The sequence below is a fragment of the Zingiber officinale genome, chromosome 4A (genome assembly GCF_018446385.1).
Source record: "Zingiber officinale cultivar Zhangliang chromosome 4A, Zo_v1.1, whole genome shotgun sequence".
In the NCBI taxonomy this organism is placed as follows: Eukaryota; Viridiplantae; Streptophyta; class Magnoliopsida; order Zingiberales; family Zingiberaceae; genus Zingiber; species Zingiber officinale.
Window position 1 is genome coordinate 89,079,604 of NC_055992.1, and position 21,981 is coordinate 89,101,584.

General features: G+C 38.5%; 1 pseudogene; it reads left to right on the forward strand.

Moving 5' to 3' along the window:
• Window positions 1–5,137: 5,137 nt before the first annotated feature.
• LOC121972485 lies at window positions 5,138–20,189 on the forward strand (annotated as a pseudogene).
• The last annotated feature ends 1,792 nt before the right edge of the window (window positions 20,190–21,981 follow it).

A 21,981-nucleotide genomic window follows, 5' to 3' on the forward strand; every position in this document is an offset into this window, starting at 1 on the left:
TCCTTCGAGTCCAAGCTCAACTTGGTCAATACCAGGAAGCTCCGGGCCATCGAGGACTTGAAGATCAAAAATAAGGAGTTTCAGGTGCTAGCTCAAAACTTGAAGGATGTGGAGGCCTCGCTAAATGCCGAGCGAGAGAGCAGGTCAATCGAATGCTCCGCCATGAAGATCCAGCTCTACGCAAAAGATAAAGAGCTGGCCAAGTTGAAGGAAGAGCTGAAAGCCTCCCGAGCGGCCTTGGAGACTTATCAGGGAGCTGAGTCCAGCAGGTTTGAGTTGCTGAAGAAAGCCTACCTCCGCTCAAATATTTTCAATGGCAAGGTCACCGACCGGGCTCTTCGCCTCTTCAACCTCACGATCGACAGGACACTCGGCCAACTCAGGGATAATAGCTACATTCTGGTTACTCTGACCAGCAAGGTCATCAGCTGAGACAAGCTGACTGAGTCGCTACCCGATAATGTTTTAGATTATCTTAAGTGATCCTGTTCGTGCGAGTTTTGCTTTATTATGTACTGCCCTTCCTGAGTTTTGTAATTTTTGAAGTATCAATGAATGATCATTAGTCTGGTGAACCTTTCTTTTTTTATTCGTCCCCTTCCTACCATTCAACCTTTTCAGTTTAACTCACATATAGCTCATGCATTGTCGCGCAAACTCGAGCAAAATTGTGAGTTGCTTATACCCTCAAGTGTGGCTTCGTGACCTTCCAATCAGTAACGGGCTATCCGTTTTCATAGCCGATCGATCAATTTCGGGTTTAAAGTCGCCACTCAATCGTTGATGACGATAGGGGCTTTAAGGTTGCCACTCGACCATTGATGGCGACAAGGGTTTAAGGTCGCCACTCAACCGTTGGTGAAGACTAGGGTTTAAGGTCGCTGCTCGACCGTTGGTGAAAACTGGGGTTTAAGGTCGTCACTTGACCATTGGTGAAGACTGGGATTTAAGGTCGTCACTCGACCATTGATGATAATAAGGGTTTAAGGTCGCCGCTCGACCGTTGGTGAAGACTGAGGTTTAAGGTCGTCGCTCAACTGTTGATGAAGACTGGGGTTTAAGGTCACCGCTCGACCACTGATAACGACAAGGGTTTAAGGTCACTGCATAATCATTTGGTGAAGACTGGGGTTTAAGGTCACCGTTCAACCATTGGTGCTGACAAGGGTTTATAGTCGCTGCTCAAATTTTAACTTGGTCGATCGGCTCAAGAGTCTGGAAAAGTTTCGTTGTTTATTCATGTCTGCCCTGCATCCGGAATGCATATACACAAGTGTTGGTTAGTCCTAGGAAAACGTACTGATTCCACTGTATAAAAATTTTGTACAAGTGTCGAACCTTTTCTTAAATAACCTATTGTGTTCTTTAGAAGTTAAGTTCGGAATCGCAGATGAAACTTAACATCATTGATTCCAAATTTAACTTATATGTTCTTAATGGTCTAGATTTGAATCGCAAGCGGAACTTAACACTATTGATTCAAATGCACCTATGTTATTAATTCCATTAAATATTAATTTCCAAAATTGGCTTCCATGACTGCATGGCGAGGCACATGGCCTTCTTGGATATGGGAGCAACCATCATCGCCTAGACAAAGCCTTTTAAGGAAAGCTAATATTTAATTTCTTTAAATAATTCTAGGTTAACCAAAAAAAATAATCGAATCACAAATTTGAAAAAGAAGAAAACACAAACTCGAAAAATAAATTTGATAAACTAGATCTAATTGTCTTTTGTATTTAGAATTCTTACAAAGAAAATAACTAGTATGATGCGGAAGAAAACTACTAGTTATACCTTCTTTTTGTAAGCTAATGACCTCAAGATCTTTTGTCGTATTCCTCACCTCGCCTTGGACGTCGTGTGGGCGACGATCCTCCAAGATGAACACCACCAAAAAACTTCTTCCTCTTCTTCTAAAATCCGGCCACCACCACCACCAAGGAGAAGAGAGCAAAAGGGAAAAGAGAAGGGAGAGGGAGGGCCGGCCACTTGAGGTTCTCCAAGCAAGAGAATAAGAATTGTCTCTCATGAAACCTCCTCACCCCTTCTTTTATATTAGTTGCCCAAGGCAAATAAGGGAAGAATTTTTATAAAAATTAAAATCTTCCTCTAGCTTTTCCTTTTCCCTTTTAATTTTCCTTTTCTTTCCTCTTGATTGAATTAATCACTAAAAATATATTTGATGATTTTATAATTTTAAACATGGCCGGCCCCCATAAGAGGAAAAGAATATTTATTTTTTATAAAATTTTACAAGAAGAAAAACTCTTATAAAATTTTACAAGCTCTCTTTCCTAAAGTAGGAGTCAAAAAAGGAAAGTTCTAAAAATTAAAACCATGTTTTAAAATTTAAAACTTCTATTATAAAATTTCCTTTTTTAATATGGTGATAGAAAATTTAAATTTTAAAACTTCTCTTTCTTTTTTTTCAACCATGATGATGGTTAAAAAAGGAAAGTTTTAAAAACTTTTAAATTCTCTTTTAAAACATGTGACCTAACTCAAATAAGGAAAGTTTTTAAATTTAAAATCTTTCTTTTAAAACTTGTAGTTTTCTTCAAAGAGAAGATTTTAAAAATTCAAAACACCCCTCTTATTTGAATTAATCTTGGTCAACCCCTACATGCTTGGTCACCAAGCAATAGGGCCGACCCCTATAAAGAGGATGTGGCCGGCCCTTGCTTGGTCACCAAGCATTGGGTCGACCCCCTTCTTGGACACCAAGATGGGCCTTTCTTTGGATGGACTTGAGGCTTTAATGAGGCTACGACAGGGACCTAGAGGAGAAATTGGTTTTGGCCTTCTGATGAGCTTGAGTATCCCGTGCTCGCCCCGAACACACAACTCAAGTTCATCGATAATAACTCATTCCACTAGAGAGTTATTATCGCACTACCACACCAATCCCAAATTAAATTATGGGCTCCTTCTTATCATGAGTGTGTTAGTCTCCCTGTGTTTAAAATAACAAATGTCCACTAATTAAGTAAGTTACTGACAACTCACTTAATTAATATTTAGCTCCGATCCAAGAGTAGTACCACTCAACTTCATTGTCATGTCTGACTAAGTCCACCTGCAGGGTTTAACATGACAATTCTTATGAGCTCCTCTTGGGGACATTTTCAACCTAGATAACTAGGGCACAGATTCCTTCTATAATCAACAATACACACTATAAGTAATATCATTTCCCAACTTATCGGGCATATTGATTTATCGAGCTAAACCTCACCCTTTGATAAGTCAAAGAAATAAATATTAAATATATGTGCTTGTTATTATATTAGGATTAAGAGCACACACATCCATAATAACTAAGGTCTAATTCTTTTACTAAGTCAGTACAAAAAGAACTACCTAAATGGTCCTACTCAATACACTTAGAGTGCATCAGTGTAATTTATTAATCAAGATAAACTAATACTTAATTACACTACGACTATTCTGATGGTTTGTTCCTTTCCATTTTAGTCATGAGCAACTGTTTATAATTTATAAAGAACCGTCAACATGATTTTCTGTGTGTGACACCACACACCATGTTGTCTACTATATAAATTAATTGAACAATTATATTTAACAAATAAATGTAGATATTGACCAATGTGATTCTTTTATTTCAAAAATAAATGTTTACAAAAGCTAGGCTTTTAGTATACACTCCAACAATCTCCCACTTATACTAAAAGACTAAGCTGTCATATCTATTGCCATACATCTGATTGTCATCCCCTCCACATGTCGATCAAAAGCTTTCGCTGGAAGGGCCTTAGTGAAAGGATCTACCAGGTTATCTAGTGATGCAATCTTGGTGACGACAACTTCTCCTCGCTTGACGATGTCTCGTATCAGGTGGTACTTGCGCTCTATATGTTTACTTGCCTTATGAGCTCGTGGTTCCTTCGAGTTTGCAACTGCACCGCTATTATCACAATAAATTGTGATGATCTTGGGAAAACCAAGAATCACATCTAAGTCCATTAGAAAGTTCCTGAGTCATACAACTTCTTTGACTGCCTCAGAGGCTGCCACATACTCAACTTCCATGGTTGAGTTCGAGATGCATTTTTGCTTAACACTCCTCCATGTAATGGCTCCACCTCCTAGAGTAAACACATAGCCTGACGTAGACTTATTATTGTCCCTATCTGATTGGAAGTCTGAATCCGTGTAACCCACAGGGAGCAAATTGTCTGCTTGCACTACAAGAAAAACTCTCATAGACATCGGTGGAACAACAACAGTTTTAAGCAAAAACCGATGTCTTTGAGTATTTTACACCTGTTTTTCTAAAAACCGGTATCTATAAGCACAGATTTTCGCTCATAGACATCATTTTTTTAAGCCGATGTCTATGAGCGCCTTTTTTTCGTTAATAGTCACCGATTTTAACAGTGATTTTTAAAATCCGGTGTCTATGATACAATAAAATAATTTAATTTTCCCACCAATACTTAGTCGAAATTTGCAACACTTCACTCTTCCCTCCAAACCTAAACCTATATCGCGCCGTCCATCGTATACAGTCGCAACGCCACCACCACTTTCCTCCTCGCCGCTAGCCATCCGACCATCTCTCTCAACCTCATCTCCCTCTTCCCCTTCCTAGATCGACGCCCCTTCCTCTCCCGATCAGCCTCATCAACACATGACGCCATCTAACAACACCGCATCTCCTCCAACTCCTCCCTTTGGGTGAGAAGAGGAGCCCTTCTCGGGTGGCGTTTTGGGAGGCACCGCTCCGCCACCGTTGCTACTGCCGCCCTTCCCATGCTCCTCCTTCCTTTGTCCTTTCCCCTCAGCCATTTCCATGGCCACCATCTCCACTAATCGCAGCGCCCGGGCTCATTCCTCCTCCCCTTCGCCCGAATCTAACCCTAGCGATTCGCCTTTGTTGCTTGTTTTCTCAGGTCTCACCCTATTTCTCATCTCGCTCCCAGCCTTCTATGTTTAGTGTAATGACATTCTTAGTCATTTGGTATTTGTCATTAAACCCTATTATTCCCAAAGTCAATTAGTGTGTTACTTGGCTTTTGTTCATTGAGCAATCATTGGCCTTTAGTGTTATTGTTGGAAGTTTGATGAACTACACTATTGATACTTGATATTAGCTCCAGAAAATAAAAAGATGGTACAGCTAGTCCGTGAACAACCAATGGTTGCACTGTTGAAATGGGATGGGTATGTTCTTATGATCATTTGGAGGCTTCCTTTGAGTTGTTCCGAAGAATTAAATCATCCTATCATGGAATCCCTTGTCTGCTCTCTACGAAATACTCATTTGGTTGAGGACTTCCAAACATGTTATAAACTAAAATATTTTTCTACTGTAACTGGTCAAATTGTTGTTTTTTCAATGAATATTCGATAAGTTTAGAAGTTTCTTATGGAAGTGAAAGAAAAAATTCAAGTAATGCCTCAGATTTTGAGTAACTATGCTATAAAATTTCATAAAAGAGCTGTGAGGTACTTAATTCTTATTAAGGTTTTACTTGAATCTTTCAGTCTAAACAAGTGACCTCGGTGAGATTTTAATAAGCATGCATACTCTCAAATGACAGCAGACAAGAAGCTATGACAATCGGTCCTCATACTAAAGTTTCATTATGCATGTTGTTTAGTGCGCATGTCAATAGGTTATTAGCATCATACTTTAATCTTCTGAACATGTTTATATGAAACTGCTTTGTTATCCTCCTGAGTGCTCCAAAACAATAGTCAGTCTACTGAAACCAGGTTGAATCTTCTATCCTTAGGTTTGGCTGGACTATCTCGATGAGGTTGATACATGCCCACTGATAAAATTAGGCAGCATGCCTTTGGAATCCATTCCTCTTAAATGTATTACTATCCCAGGCATATCTAGCTATAGAAGAAACCATTTCTGGCTAGTACAACAACAAGTTTAAGTAATAAAACATGGATTTGTCAAGGAAGTAGAATCTTTGGCATGTAATAATTTACCACTTTAAAGGATCCTGCATTATTTTCCCTGCTTTTTCAGTTTGCTGATAATCATCCACTTTTCTGATGTTGCAGAAGAAGAAGCCTCTGTGTTCCGGATCTTCATAGATGATCCTGGATATGGAGATCTCCACTGGGTGAGGACCTTTTTTCCTATTTCTCATGTCAGATAGTATGAATTCGGCTAGAATTATTTGGAAGGCATGTACTTGTCATTTATTGTTTCATATTCTTGCTAATATCAGTTTTCCCACTTAAAATGCTTTGATGTGTATCATTCTATCTACCATTTACCCACTTTTATTTGTTACTCAATCTACAGCAAGCACTTTTCCATTAAGTACCATTTGAATAACATGTTAATATGTTAGCATTTAGCCGACCCCACCTAGTGGGATAAGGCCTGGTTGGTTGTTGATAATATGTTAGCATTGCCATGGTTTCATGGTTCAATTTGCATAGCTTTCCTATAATGTAAGTTTTCACCTTCCCAGTTAGTTGTTTGTTTGCATCATCTTCTTACTAATAGTAATTTCTCTCCTATCCGTATTGTTAATTTCTTGCATATTATTTAGTTGCATTAAATAGAAACATGAGCCATTTATCATGATACTTGAGTGTTTTCTAGATTAGCCTTCTTCAAGTTTGTAATATTGAAAAAAAAATTGAGTTTAGTTGTTTCCTCTTGATATGCAGAAAGATTGATCTCAATGTACCCTTAGAAATTAATATTTCATGCTTTCTGGCATGTGAATGTCACATTCTGTAGCTTAAGCCAAATAATGATTTATTTGTCTCTGAGTTTTGTTCTATCAGGTAGCTATTTGCTTTCTTCACATATTTAACTTACAGTATTTTAGCTAATAGGGAAAGTTCATGAAACCATATGTATGATTCACATTTGTTGTCTTCACATTTGTTAATAAGGAACTGATGAACAACAGAAGAAGTGGTTACCACTGGCTTATAAGATGCAAATAATTGGATGCTATGCTCAGACAAAACTTGGTCATGGTTCAAATGTTCAAGGTCTTGAAACAACAGCGACATTTGATCCCAAAACAGATGAATTTGTTATTCACAGCCCTACACTTACTTCAAGCAAGTAGCAGTATCAATCTGTGTTATGAAGATCCAACCTAGATCCACTAATAGATCCCTTGAGACAATAGTGCCTTTTCACAATCGTGTAGCTTCATGTATTATTCAACAATAATTTCTCCACAAAACCAAATTATTTATAAAAATAATTGAGATGAAAATATCCCTAAATGTTTCAATGATAATGGCATCCATTTCACACATGTGCAGTGGTGGCCTGGTGGTCTTGGAAAAGTATCCACCCATGCAGTTGTTTATGCCCGTCTAATCATTGACGGAAAATACTATGGAATAAATGGTTTAACATTTCCACATGTTTGGAGGATTATTTCAGGGATTTCTGTAGTTGTTTTCTGAATTACTTTGCTTTATAGGTTTCGTTGTTCAGTTACGAAGTTTGGATGATCATTCGCCTCTTCCTGGAATTGTTGTTGGTGATATTGGGATGAAATTTGGCAATGGCGCTTACAATACAATGGAGAATGGGGTTTTGCATTTTGATCATGTGCGCATACCACAAAATCAAATGTTGGTGCGGTTAGTTAATACCTTTTTTGCATCTAATTATGTACAACATAGCCTTAGTTGTTCAAGCTTGATATATTTTTATTTTCATGCCCATATAGTTAAAGATTGTGATCAAACCTTGTGATCTTATAATCCAAACTGTTCTAAGCAATCCAAATCTCAATTAGGATCTAAAGTGGCCTAGGATCTTATGAACCTATGATCCAATCCTATGTTTGACTACATTCCTATGCTGGATTTTTGTCCCAATATATATTTGAATTTAATTAGATATTTACTATAGCAATTTTTCTATGTCACAATTGAGAATAGTTTCCTTTTAAGTGTTAATCAGAAGAATTATTTTTAATAATTATTATTATCACTCATCTTATAATTATCATTTCCTCTTGTAGAAGTTCATACTTGCTATATAAAGATGGAATACTTTAAGTTTATTTTTCTTTTATAATTTTTTTTTACGGTTTAGAACAATAGTCATAAAATATTCATAGTAATACTATATACTGAAAACTAAAAATATATGATAAATGTTAAATATAATTATAAAATATATAAGTTAATTCTCTTATGATCCTATGTTCCGATCCTATGATCAGGACCTATGGACCTATTTTCATTCGGAATAGGATCGATCTTGACAAAATTGGCAAACTTGGTCAATTGTGGATGTTTCTTAAGGCTAATACATGTAATATCTTTTTTCTGCATGCAGTCATATTGACTCTAGATTGGACAGTGTATTAGTTTAAATGATCATACCTAATTCTTCATTATGTTTACTTTGACCCTGCAGAGGGAAGTTTACCTCTCTTATTCTATTTACAGTTTAACATTACTAGAGCAATTGTATGAGTAGTGGTTTTTGACTGAGGTATTGTAGATGTGATCTCTGCATTGCTTATCAATGATATTGATTGTTTTTTATTTTTAATATTGTCCAGGGTTTCACAAGTCACAAGGGAAGGGAAGTATGTGCAATCTGATGTCCCAAGGTAGCTTTTATATGGGACAATGGTTTATGTTCGTTAAACAATTGTCTCTGATGCTTCTAAGGCTTTATCTCGAGCTGTGTGCATTGCTGTGAGATATAGTTGTGTTTGTAGGCAATTTGGAACACAAGATGGTTCTTCTGAGACTCAGGTACAATATCAGTACTCTGTGCTACATTGAAAAATATTCTGACATACATATATTAATTTACCACAATATCATCCTCTCGTTTATCCACCTAAAGTAAACATTCTATTTAGTCTTTCATCCTCTTGAAAAGGTGTGTTCGTGTAGTTATAAATTCTTATTTAACCTTTCTCTCACAGGTCATTGATTACAAAACTCAGCAAAGCAGACTCTTTCCGCTGCTGGCTTCAGCATATGCTTTTAGGTTTGTTGGTCAATGGTTGAAGTGGCTATATAATGATGTGACAGAGAGATTACGAGCCAATGATATCCTCGCTCGTCTTAGAACGGTTGAGATATTAAGTTTTCAGGAATGATAGATCTATCACTATATGATGTGGTTGAGATAAATGATGAATGTGTCTCTTTTTAAGCATTTAAATTAGTCATCTTGTTATCTGGTGTTCTTACTACTTTTTCAACTATGATTTTTGATCTTGGTTTACTAATATATTATTTATGTATTTTTACAGTTTACAAATCTCAAGTACTCCAGAGTTGAAATTGATGAAGTACGGTTCGAATGGGCTGAATGCATGCTAGATTACATTTGAGTAGGAAAGGTATTTGATTTTTGAAAATTTTGGACGATGCATGCATTTGCATGGAATGTAAATTGCGGATATTACCTTGATGTGTACAATATCTATTACCTTTTGATGTTGTAAAAAGAATATTTGTGTATTTTATGGATACTGTTGTAAGAAGAATATTTATGTAATTTGTGAATATTTGTGTATTTTATGGATATTGTTAGAAAAATAATATTTGTGTAATTTGTGAATATTTGTGTATTTTATGGATATTATTGTAAGAATAATATTTATGTGTTGGTAACATGAATATTGATTTGTTTGTATATTATCGGTTTTTCACTGTTTCGGAAATCGAATTTGTATCGTTAAACAATACTGATATTACATCGGTTTTCCACTGCTGCAAAACCGGTGTCATTAACTAATATTACATCGGTCATATACCGCTGCCAAAACTGGTGTTATTAACATATAATATTACATCAGTTTTACACCCGATGTCATTAAGTGATAGTACACCGGTTATAACCTGATGTCTAAAATGGCAGATCTTTTACATCGCCTTCATAGACATCGGTCGAAAATGTAATAGACACCGGTGGAAAACCGATGTCTATGAGGGTTTTTCTTATAGTGTTGGCAGACTAGCATATAATCTCTAGTCCTTCTCAGGTACTTTAATATATACTTCGTAGCAGTCTAATGTCCTTGTCCAGAGTTACTCTGATATCTGCTAACTATGCCCACGATAAAACAGATATCAGGTCTCGTACACAGCATTGCATACATAAGGTTTCCTACAGCCGAAGCATAAGGAACTGCCTTCATGTCCTCTATCTCCTTTGATGTCTTCGGAGACATCTCTTTAGATAAGGTTACTCCATGGCTAAAAGGTAAGAAACCTTTCTTGGAGTTTTGCATGCTAAAACGAGCAAGGATTGTATCTATATATAAAGCTTGGGATAGACACAACATTCTTTTCTTGCGATCTCTTATAACTTTGATCCCAAGAATGTGTGCACATTCTCCTAAGTCCTTCATATCAAATTATTTGGACAACCATACACTTACGTCCGATAATACCTTGACATTGTTGTCAATTAACAAAATATCATCTACATATAGTACAAGAAATACCACCATGTTTCCATTACACTTCTTGTATACACAAGACTCATCCGGACACTGAATAAATCCATATGATTGGATTATTTCATTAAACCGGATGTTCCAAGATCTTGAAGCTTGCTTCAATCCATAAATGGACCGATTGAGCTTGCACACTAGATGCTCTTTGCCTTTTTCAATAAATCCCTCTAGTTGCTTCATATGGATGTTTTCTTCAAGACTTTCATTAAGGGATGCTTTCTTGACATCCATTTGCCAAATCTCATAATCCATATGAGCGGCAATGGATAAGAGTATACGGATAGACTTAAGCATGGCTATCGGCGAAGTCTCCTCATAATCGATTCTCTCTTTCTGAGTATACCCTTTAGCAACAAGCCTTGCTTTGAAGATTTCTACCTTCCCATCTGTCCCTCTTTTCTTTTTGTAGATCCACTTGCATCCAATGGCTTTTACAGCATCAGGTGGTTCTACAAGCTCCCAGACCTTATTAGAATACATAGATTCTATTTCGGAATTCATTACCTTTTGCCAAGATACTGCATCTATATCTTGGAGCGCTTCGTCATATGTTCGGGGATTAGGTTCATGTTTACCTGGGATCAAATCCGAAGACTCTCCTAAAAACATGAATCTCTCAGGTTGCCTGACAACCCTCCCACTATGACGAGGCACTGTCTCTGGCTATGTATTATGTGTAACACGTGTTGTAGTTTCTTGTGGCACTTCATCTTGTACTGTTGGTATTAAAATAGATGTGTCCTCTCTTATTTCTTCTAGAACTATTTCACTCATGGGCTTATGATTCATTACATAATCTTCTTCTAAAAATCGAGCATTGGTGCTAACAATGATCTTCTGATTTTTAGGATAATAAAATAAACCACCTTTCGTTCCTTTAGGATATCCTACAAACAGACAAACTTCTGTACATGATTCCAACTTGTCAGTATCTCCCTTCAGCACATGTGCTGGATTACCCCATATCTGGATATGATTCAGACTAGGCTTACGCCCATTCCATAATTCCATGGGAGTAGAAGGAACTGTTTTAGAAGGTATCATATTCAGAATGTACACTGCTATTTTTAGAGCTTATCCCCAAAACGAATTTGGTAATTCTGAATAACTCATCATCGATCTAACCATTTCCATAAGAGTCCTATTCCTTCGTTCTGCCACACCATTCTGTTAGGGTATACCAGGTGCAGATAATTGGGATTGAATCCCGACTTCTGATAAGTAATTCCTAAACTCTCCAAAAAGGTATTCGCCACCATGGTCAGACCGTAGTGTCTTGATACTTTTACCAAGACGTTTCTCCACATCAGCCCTATATTCTTTGAACTTGTCAAAGCATTCAGAATTGCGACGCATCAGGTAAATGTATCTGTATCTTGAATAATCGTCTATAAAGGAGACGAAGTATTCATAACCACCTCTTGCTTGGATAGACATAGGACCACACAAATCAAAATGAACCAATTCTAACGCATCTTTGGCTCTATACCCCTTGGCCTTAAAAGGTCTCTTGGTCATTTTACCTTCCAAGCAGGATTCACATGTTGAAAATTTTTCCAACTCTAATGAACCCAAGAGTCCATCGGCTACAAGCCTTTGAATCCTACTTAAGTTAATATGACCAAGCATTAGATGCCAAAGATACGTTTGGTTCATTTCCGAAGGTTCTTTTCTCTTATTAGAGTTAGAAGATGTGTTATTAATTTCCATTTTTTGCTTTATGGGAGAAATTGGATTTAAAGTATATAAATTGTCAACCAATGTACCAGAACAGATGATCACCTTATTTCTCTTTATAACCACATTGTTACTAAAGGAAACTGAATATCCATCCAAATATAGTTTAGAAACTGAAATTAACTTCTTTCTAAAACTGGGTACATAAAGATAATTTCTTAAAATTAAATTTCTATTCCTATCAAAAGATAAGTGGACGTCTCCCACTGCAACAGCCGCCACCTTAGTAGCATTGCCCATGTAGACGGTTATCTCCTCTTCAAATAGTCATTGGGTTTCCTGGAACCCATGCAAAGAATTTGCAGACATGATCAGTGGCTCCCGTATCTACACACCAGGTGCTGGTAGATAACACTGCTAAACATGTTTCAACTACTAGAGCATGAGATATACCTTTATTGTTCTGATTTCTACGAGGACAGTCCACCTTCCAATGTCCTGACTGCTTGCAGATGAAGCATTTGCCCTTCGGCTTCTTCATTCCAGCTTTTTGTCCAGTACCCTGAGGTTTATTCACCTTCTTTGCTGAAAAGACCTGTTTCTTCTTCTTCTTGCCTTTCGATTTAGAAGTAGAACCATTTTTAGCATAGTGAATCTGAGAACTTTGATGAAAAGTACCTTCTGCTCCCTGTAGTTCTGTCAGAAGTTCCGCCAACGTATATTCTCTTTTGTTCATGTTATAGTTCAGGCAGAACTGCTCAAAACTTCTGGGTAGCGTTTGGAGAATTATATCGACCTGGGTTTCCCCGTCGATTTCTCCTCCAAGAACTTATATTTCGTTCAGATAGGCATCATTTTGAGGATATGATCCCTTACGGGTGTCCCCTCAGACATGGTGGCTGTCATTAGCTTTCTCATTGCCTCTTGCCTAGCAGTCCGACTCTGGTGCCCAAAGAGTTCTTTGAGATTGTTCATTATATCATAAGCTATTGGTAAATCTTGATGCTGATATTGCAATACATTTGACATTGATGCTAAAATGTAACATCGCGCCATCTCATCAGCTTTTACCCATTTCTTATGATACTCAATCTCCTCTGGGGTAGAGTCACCGTCAAGTGCATCAGGACAAGCCTCAGTCAGTACAAACTTATAGCTTTCAGCAATAAGAACAATATCCAGGTTTTTTTTCCAATCAATATAGTTGGGGCCAGTAAGTTTGTTCTCTTTCAGTATAATGGCCAGTAGGTTGAAAGTCATCCTAAGAATCACAAAAATAAACTTTGGTCAAGACTCTAAATTTAGAATAATATTGATTCCTCAAACAATACTATTTTAAATTAATCAACACTTCAAATCACCGTGAATATTACATGCCACGTTAGTGTGGACGTATACAAATTCAACATTTGTAAGAGAAGGGTGTGACCCATTAATTTTATTATCTTGTCATCCTAACTTTATGACAAATAAAATTAATAGTTGGTTTCACTTTGGTCACACAATACAATAGCAGTGACTCCGTTGGGGAGGATACTATTGAATGCGTCTAAGTGTATACCATTACTTGACACTAAATCCATTAAATAGGGTTGTGCCCCTTCAGTTGGAGAAGATCACACGCTCCTAAATAATTTCCTATAACCATCCATTAAGGAAATTTGATCTAGTGATCCGCAACAAACCCATCCGTTGTGGAGGGAGGCACTCAGAGCCAACACGTAAGCTTGTTGCATCACTTACAAACCAGTAATGGAGACCATGAGATTTATTAAAATCCTTCTCCCACTTAGTTATTTAAAAATGAGGATTTTAACCTATGCTAGCATACATCACATGCACATAAACATCACAGTAAATAAAAGCAATAAATTTGGAAATTAATTTTCCAACTATTATGGTCTTTTCCTTCACTGTCTTCAGTATGCTCCAACCCTAGCTGCTGCCATCTTTAGCCACCGCCATCGGGTCAAGTTGTCGCATCTATCTTGCTTCTTATTCCGCTGCTCCTCTGGTCCTCCAATAGCACCACGCCTCGCAAAGATACGATCCGTGACAAATATAGAATTTTACATATATCGATCCTATATTCCATAAAAGGAATGTACATGTATTCTAGATCGAACAAAAATAAAATTCTAAAAATAATATAGCTCCTGCTGTATTAAATACATACAATCATGCACACACAAAATATTGCCCTTGACATGTCCAAGGGTCCAATCACACACAACATCTATAAGCCATAATAGTTGGAGCCTGCAACCAAAGAATTAGCACATCCTACTATTATCCTGCCTAAATTATGTATGACATGCGCATAACCTATTTGAATTCTAAATACAGAGAGGCAAACTCTAGCTCTGATACCAATTGTTGGTTAGTCCTAGGAAAACGTACCGGTTCCACTGTACAAAAATTTTGTACAAGTGTCGAACCTTTCCTTAAATAACCTATTGTGTTCTTTAGAAGTTAAATTAGGAATCGTAGACGGAACTTAACATCATTGATTCCAAATTTAACTTATCTGTTCTTAATGGTTTAGATTTGAATCGCAAGCGGAACTTAACACTATTGATTCAAATCCACCTATGTTATTAATTCCATTAAATATTAATTTCCAAAATTGGCTTCCAGGACTACATGGCGAGGCACATGACCTTCTTGGATATGGGAGAAACCACCACCGCCTAGACAAAGCCTTTTAAGGAAAGCTAATATTTAATTTCCTTAAATAACTCTAGGTTAACCAAAAAGAACAATCGAATCACAAATTCGAAAAAGAAGAAAACACGAACTCGAAAAATAAATTCAATAAACTAGATCTAATTGCCTCTTGTATTTAGAATTCTTACAAAGAAAATAACTAGTATGTTGCGGAAGAAAAATACTAGTTATATTTTCTTTTTGTAAGCTAATGACCTCAAGATCTTCTGCTGTATTCCTCGCCTCACCTTCGACGTCGTGTGGGCAACGATCGTCCAAGATGAACACCACCCAAAAACTTCTTCCTCTTCTTCTAAAATCCGGCCACCACCACCACCAAGGAGAAGAGAGCAAAAGGGAAAAGAGAAGGGAGAGGGAGGGCCGACCACTTGAGGTTCTCCAAGCAAGAGAATAAGAATTGTCTCTCATGAAGCCTCCTCACCCATTCTTTTATATTAGTTGCCCAAGGCAAATAAGGGAAGAATTTTTACAAAAATTAAAATCTTCCTCTAGCTTTTCCTTTTCCCTTTTAATTTTCCTTTTCTTTCCTCTTGATTGAATTAATCACTAAAAATAAATTTGATGATTTTATAATTTTAAACATGGTCGGCCACCTTGCTTGGGCACCAAGCAAGGGTGGCCGGCCCCCATAAGAGGAAAAGAATATTTATTTTTTATAAAATTTTACAAGAAGAAAAACTCTTATAAAATTTTACAAGCTCTCTTTCCTAAGTAGGAGTCAAAAAAGGAAAGTTCTAAAAATTAAAACCATGTTTTAAAATTTAAAACTTCTCTTATAAAATTTCTTTTTTTAACATGGTGATAGAAAATTTAAATTTTAAAACTTCTCTTCCTTTTTTTTCAATCATGAAGATGGTTAAAAAAGGAAAGTTTTAAAAACTTTTAAATTCTCTTTTAAAACATGTGACCTAACTCAAATAAAGAAAATTTTTAAATTTAAAATCTCTTTTTTAAAACTTGTAATTTTCTTCAAAGAGGAGATTTTAAAAATTCAAAACACCCCTCCTATTTGAATTAATCTTGGCCGACCCCTACATGCTTGGTCACCAAGCAATAGGGTCGGCCCCTATGAAGAGGATGTGGCCGACCCTTGCTTGGTCACTAAGCATTGGGTCGGCCCCCTTCTTGGACACCAAGATGGGCCTTTCTTTGGATGGACTTGAGGCTTTAATGAGGCTACGACAGGGACCTAGAGGAGAAATTTGTTCTGTCCTTCCGATGAGCGTGAGTATCCTGTGCTTGCCCCGAACATACAACTCAAGTTCATCGATAATAACTCATTCCACTAAAGAGTTATTATCGCACTACCGCACCAATCCCAAATTACAATATGGGCTCCTTCTTATCATGAGTGTGTTAGTCTCCCTGTGTTTAAAATAACAAATGTTCACTAATTAAGTAAGTTACTGACAACTCACTTAATTAATATCTAGCTCCAAGAGTAGTACTACTCAACTTCATTGTCATGTCGGACTAAGTCCACCTGCAGGGTTTAACATAACAATCCTTATGAGCTCCTCTTGGGGACATTTTCAACCTAGATAACTAGGACACAGATTCCTTCTATAATCAACAATACACACTATAAGTAATATCATTTCCCAACTTATCGGGCATATTGATTTATCGAGCTAAACCTCACACCTTGATAAGTCAAAGAAATAAATATTAAATATATGTGCTTGTTATTATATTAGGATTAAGAGCACACACTTCCATAATAACTAAGGTCTAGTTCTTTTACTAAGTCAGTACAAAAAGAACTACCTAAATGATCCTACTCAATACACTTAGAGTGCATCAGTGTAATTTATTAATCAAGATAAACTAATACTTAATTACACTACGACTATTCTGATGGTTTGTTCATTTCCATTTTAGTCGTGAGCAACTGTTTATAATTTATAAAGAACCATCAACATGATCTTCTGTGTGTGACACCACACACCATGTTGTCTACTATATAAATTAATTGAACAACTACATTTAACAAATAAATATAGATATTGACCAATGTGATTCTTTTATTTCAAAAATAAATGTTTACAAAAGCTAGGCTTTTAGTATACACTCCAACAATCTCCCACTTATACTAAAAGACTAAGCTGCCATACATCTGATTCTCATCCCCTCCACATGTCGATCAAAAGCTTTCGCTGGAAGGGCCTTAGTGAAAGGATCTGCCAGGTTATCTGCAGATGCAATCTTGGCGACGACAACTTCTCCTCGCTTGACGATGTCTCGTATCAGGTGGTACTTGCGCTCTATATGTTTACTTGCCTTATGGGCTCGTGGTTCCTTCGAGTTTGCAACGGCACTGCTATTATCACAATAAATTGTGATGATCTTGGGCAAATCAGGAATCACATCTAAGTCCATTAGAAAGTTCCTGAGCCATACAACTTCTTTGGCTACCTTAGAGGCTACCACATACTCAGCTTCCATGGTTGAGTCCGAGACGCATTTCTGCTTAACACTCCTCCATGCAATAGCTCCACCTCCTAGAGTAAACACATAGCCTGACGTAGACTTACTATTGTCCCTATCTGATTGGAAGTGCGAATTCGTGTAACCCATAGGGAGCAAATCGTTTGCTTGGTAGAATAGCATATAATCTCTAGTCCTTCTCAGGTACTTTAATATATGCTTCACAGCAGTCCAATGTCCTTGTCCAAGGTTACTCTGATATCTGCTAATCATGCCCATGGCAAAATAGATATCAGGTCTCGTACACAACATTACATACATAAGGCTTCCTACAGCCGAAGCATAAGGAACTGCCTTCATGTCATCTATCTCCTTTGATGTCTTCGGAGACATCTCTTTAGATAAGGCTACTCCATGCCTAAAAGGTAAGAAACCTTTTTTGGAGTTTTGCGTGCTAAAACGAGCAAGGATTGTATCTATATATAAATCTTTGGATAGGCACAACATTCTTTTCTTGCGATCTCTTATAACTTTGATCCCAAGAATGTGTGCACATTCTCCTAAGTCCTTCATATCAAATTGTTTGGACAACCATACCCTTACGTCCGATAATACCTTGACATTGTTGCCAATTAACAAAATATCATCTACGTATAGTACAAGAAATACCACCATGTTTCCGTTACACTTCTTGTATACACAAGACTCATCCGGACACTGAATAAATCCATATGATTGGATTACTTCATTAAACCGGATGTTCCAAGATCTTGAAGTTTGCTTCAATCCATAAATGGACCGATTGAGCTTGCACACAAGATGCTCTTTGCCTTTTTCAATAAATCCCTCTGGTTGCTTCATATAGATGTTTTCTTCAAGACTTCCATTAAGGAATGCTATCTTGACATCCATTTGCCAAATCTCATTATCCATATCAGCGGCAATGGATAAGAGTTTCCAGATAGACTTAAGTATGGCTACCGGCGAAAAAGTCTCCTCATAGTCGATTCCCTCTTTCTGAGTATACCCTTTCGCAACAAGCCTTGCTTTGAAAATTTCTACCTTCCCATCTGTCCCTCTTTTCCTTTTGTAGATCCACTTGCATCCAATGGCTTTTACAGCATCAGGTGGTTCTACAAGCTCCCAGACCTTATTAGAATACATAGATTCTATTTCAGAATTCATTGCCTTTTGCCAAGATACTGCATCTATATCTTGGAGTGCTTCGTCATATGTTCGGAGATCAGGTTCATGTTTACCTGGGATCAAGTCCGAAGACTCTCCTAAAAACATGAATCTCTCAGGTTGCCTGACAACCCTCCCACTATGACGAGGCACTGTCTCTGGCTGTGTATCATGTGTGACACGTGTTGCAGTTTGTTGTGGTACTTCATCTTGTACTGTTGGTATTAAAGTAGACGTGCCCTCTCTTATTTCTTCTAGAACTATTTCACTCATGGGCTTATGGTTCATTACATAATCTTCTTCTAAAAATTGAGCATTGGTGTTAACAATGATCTTCTAATTTTTAGGATTATAAAATAAACTACCTTTCGTTCCTTTAGGATATCCAACAAACAGACAAACTTTTGTACGTGATTCCAACTTGTCAATATCTCCCTTCAGCACATGTGCTAGACTACCCCATATCCGGATATGATTCAGACTAGGCTTATGCCCATTCCATATTTCCATGAGAGCAAAAGGAACTGTTTTAGAAGGTACCATATTCAGAATGTACACTGTTGTTTCCAGAACATATCCCCAAAACGAATTTGGTAATTCTGAATAACTCATCATCGATCTAACCATTTCCATAAGAGTCCTATTCCTTCGTTCTGCCACACCATTCTGTTGGGGTATACCAGGTGCAGACAATTGGGATTGAATCCCGACTTCTGATAAGTAATTCCTAAACTCTCCACAAAGGTATTTGCCACCACGGTCAGACCGTAGTGTCTTGATACTTTTACCAAGACGTTTCTCCACATCAGTCCTATATTCTTTGAACTTGTCAAAGCATTTAGACTTGCGGCACATCAGGTAAATGTATCCGTATCTTGAATAATCGTCTATAAAGGAGACGAAGTATTCATAACCACCTCTTGCCTGGATAGATATAGGACCACACAAATCAGAATGAACCAGTTCTAACGCATCTTTGGCTCTATACCCCTTGTCCTTAAAAGGTCTCTTGGTCATTTTACCTTCCAAGCAGGATTCACATGTTGGAAATTTTCCAACTCTAATGAACCCAAGAGTCCATGAGCGTAGAGATGGCTCAATTAAGAGTCGATCTGAGTTAGAGCTCCGAGCAGCTGGAGGCGGAGAAGAGCAAAGGCATTGAGCAGGCCTGGGTCATTGATAACTTGAAGATAAAAAATAAGGAGTTTCAGGTGTGGAGAAGCGCAAAGGCGCCGAGCAGGCTATACAATTGACTCGGCTTGATAAACAGGCTAGCTCCTTCGAGTCCAAGCTCAACTTGGTCAATACCAGGAAGCTCCGGGCCATGAGGACTTGAAGATCAAAAATAAGAAGTTTCAGGTGCTGGCTCAAAACTTGAAGGATGTGGAGGCCTCGCTAAACGCCGAGCAAGAGAGCAGGTCAGTCGAATGCTCTGCCATGAAGATCCAGCTCTACGCAAAAGATGAAGAGCTGGCCAAGTTGAAGGAAGAGCTGAAAGCCTCCCAAGCGGCCTTGGAGACTTATCAGGGAGCCGAGTCCAGCAGGTTTGAGTTGTTGAAGAAAGCCTACCTCCGCTCGGACATTTTCAATGGCAAGGCCATCGACCGGGCTCTTCGCCTCTTCAACCTCACGATCGACAGGACACTCAGCCAACTCAGGGATAGCAGCTACATTCTGGTTACTCTGACCAACAAGGTCATCAGCTGAGACAAGCTGACTGAGTCGCTGCCCGATAATGTTTTAGATTATCTTAAGTGATCATGTTCGTGCGAGTTTTGCTTTATTATGTACTGCCCTTCTTGAGTTTTGTAATTTTTGAAGTATCAATGAATGATCATTAGTCTGGTGAACCTTTCTTTTTTTGTTCGTCCCCTTCCTACCATTCAACCTTTTCAGTTTAACTCGCATATAGCTCATGCATTGTCGCGCAAACTCGAGCGAAATTGTGAGTTGCTTATACCCTCAAGTGTGGCTTCGTGACATTCCGATCGGTAACGGGCTATCCGTTTTCATAGCCGATCAATCAATTTCTGGTTTAAAGTCATCACTCGACCGTTGATGAAGATAGGGGCTTTAAGGTTGCCGCTCGACCGTTGATGGCGACAAGGGTTTAAGGTCGCCACTCGACCGTTGGTGAAGACTTGGGTTTAAGGTCGATGCTCGACTGTTGGTGAAGACTGGGGTTTAAGGTCGTCGCTTGACCATTGGTGAAGACTGGGATTTAAGGTCGTCGCTCGACCACTGATGACAATAAGGGTTTAAGGTCGCTGCTCGATCGTTGGTGAAGACTGAGGTTTAAGGTCATCGCTCAACCTTGATGAAGAATGGGGTTTAAGGTCGCCGCTCGACCACTGATAACGACAAGGGTTTAAGGTCGCCACTTAATCGTTGGTGAAGACTGGGGTTTAAGGTCACTGTTCAACCATTGGTGCTGACAAGGGTTTATAGTCGCTGCTTGAATTTTAACTTGGTCGATCGGCTCAAGAGTCTGGAAAAGTTTCGTTGTTTATTTATGTCTGCCCTGCATCAGGAAGGCATATACACAAGTACATTTATATTTGCTCACGCACCTCTCACCCAACCCTGTAGGGTTGGAGATGATTCGCGCTCCATGGCCACTTGAACCATCTTCCATCTTCGTCCTCTAAATAGTAGGCCCCTGAATGGAGTTTCTGCATGATGTTTTAGGGTCCTCCCTATGGTGCCTCGGGCTTGGTGACATCACCGACTAGCTTGATTTTCTTCCACACCAGATCTCCAACCTGGAAAGACCTCAGAATCACCCTTCGATTGTAGTTCTATCTCATCTGTTGTTGGTATGCCATTAGTCGGATGACGGCTTTATCCCATGATTCATTCACCAAATCGAGCTCCATTAACCTCTATTTAGCATTTCCTCATCATAGAGTTGCACCCGGTCGGACTCTACTCTAACCTCCACGGGGACCACTGGTTCTCCTCCATACACTAGCTGGAATGGTGTTACGCTGATCGCCTCCTTTGGAGTAATTCAAAGTGCCCATAAAACACTCAGGAGCTCATCAACCCAGTTGCCCCCGGCGTGGTCGAGCCGAGATCGTAAGCCTCTAAGGATCTTCGGGTTTGTGACTTCCGCATGACCGTTGTTCTAGGGGTAGGCTACTAAGGTGAAAGCCTGCTGGATGTCATAGCCTTCGCACCACTCCCTGAGCCTCCTACCCGCGAATTACCTCCTGTTATCCGAGATGAGCCAGTGGGGGATGTCGAACCGACACAAGATGTTCTACCAGATGAATTTGATGACCATCTGCTCACTTATCCTTACCAGTGGCTCGGCCTCCACCCACTTTGAGAAGTAATCCACCGTGACGAGCAGGAACCTCCGCTGATAGTCACCTTGGGAAACGGTCCCACAATATCCATGCTCCATTGGTCGAACGGGAAAGACACCGTGAATGCCTTCATCTCCTCGGTCGGTCGGTGTGGGATGTTATGATACCTTTGGTAGGATAGACATACG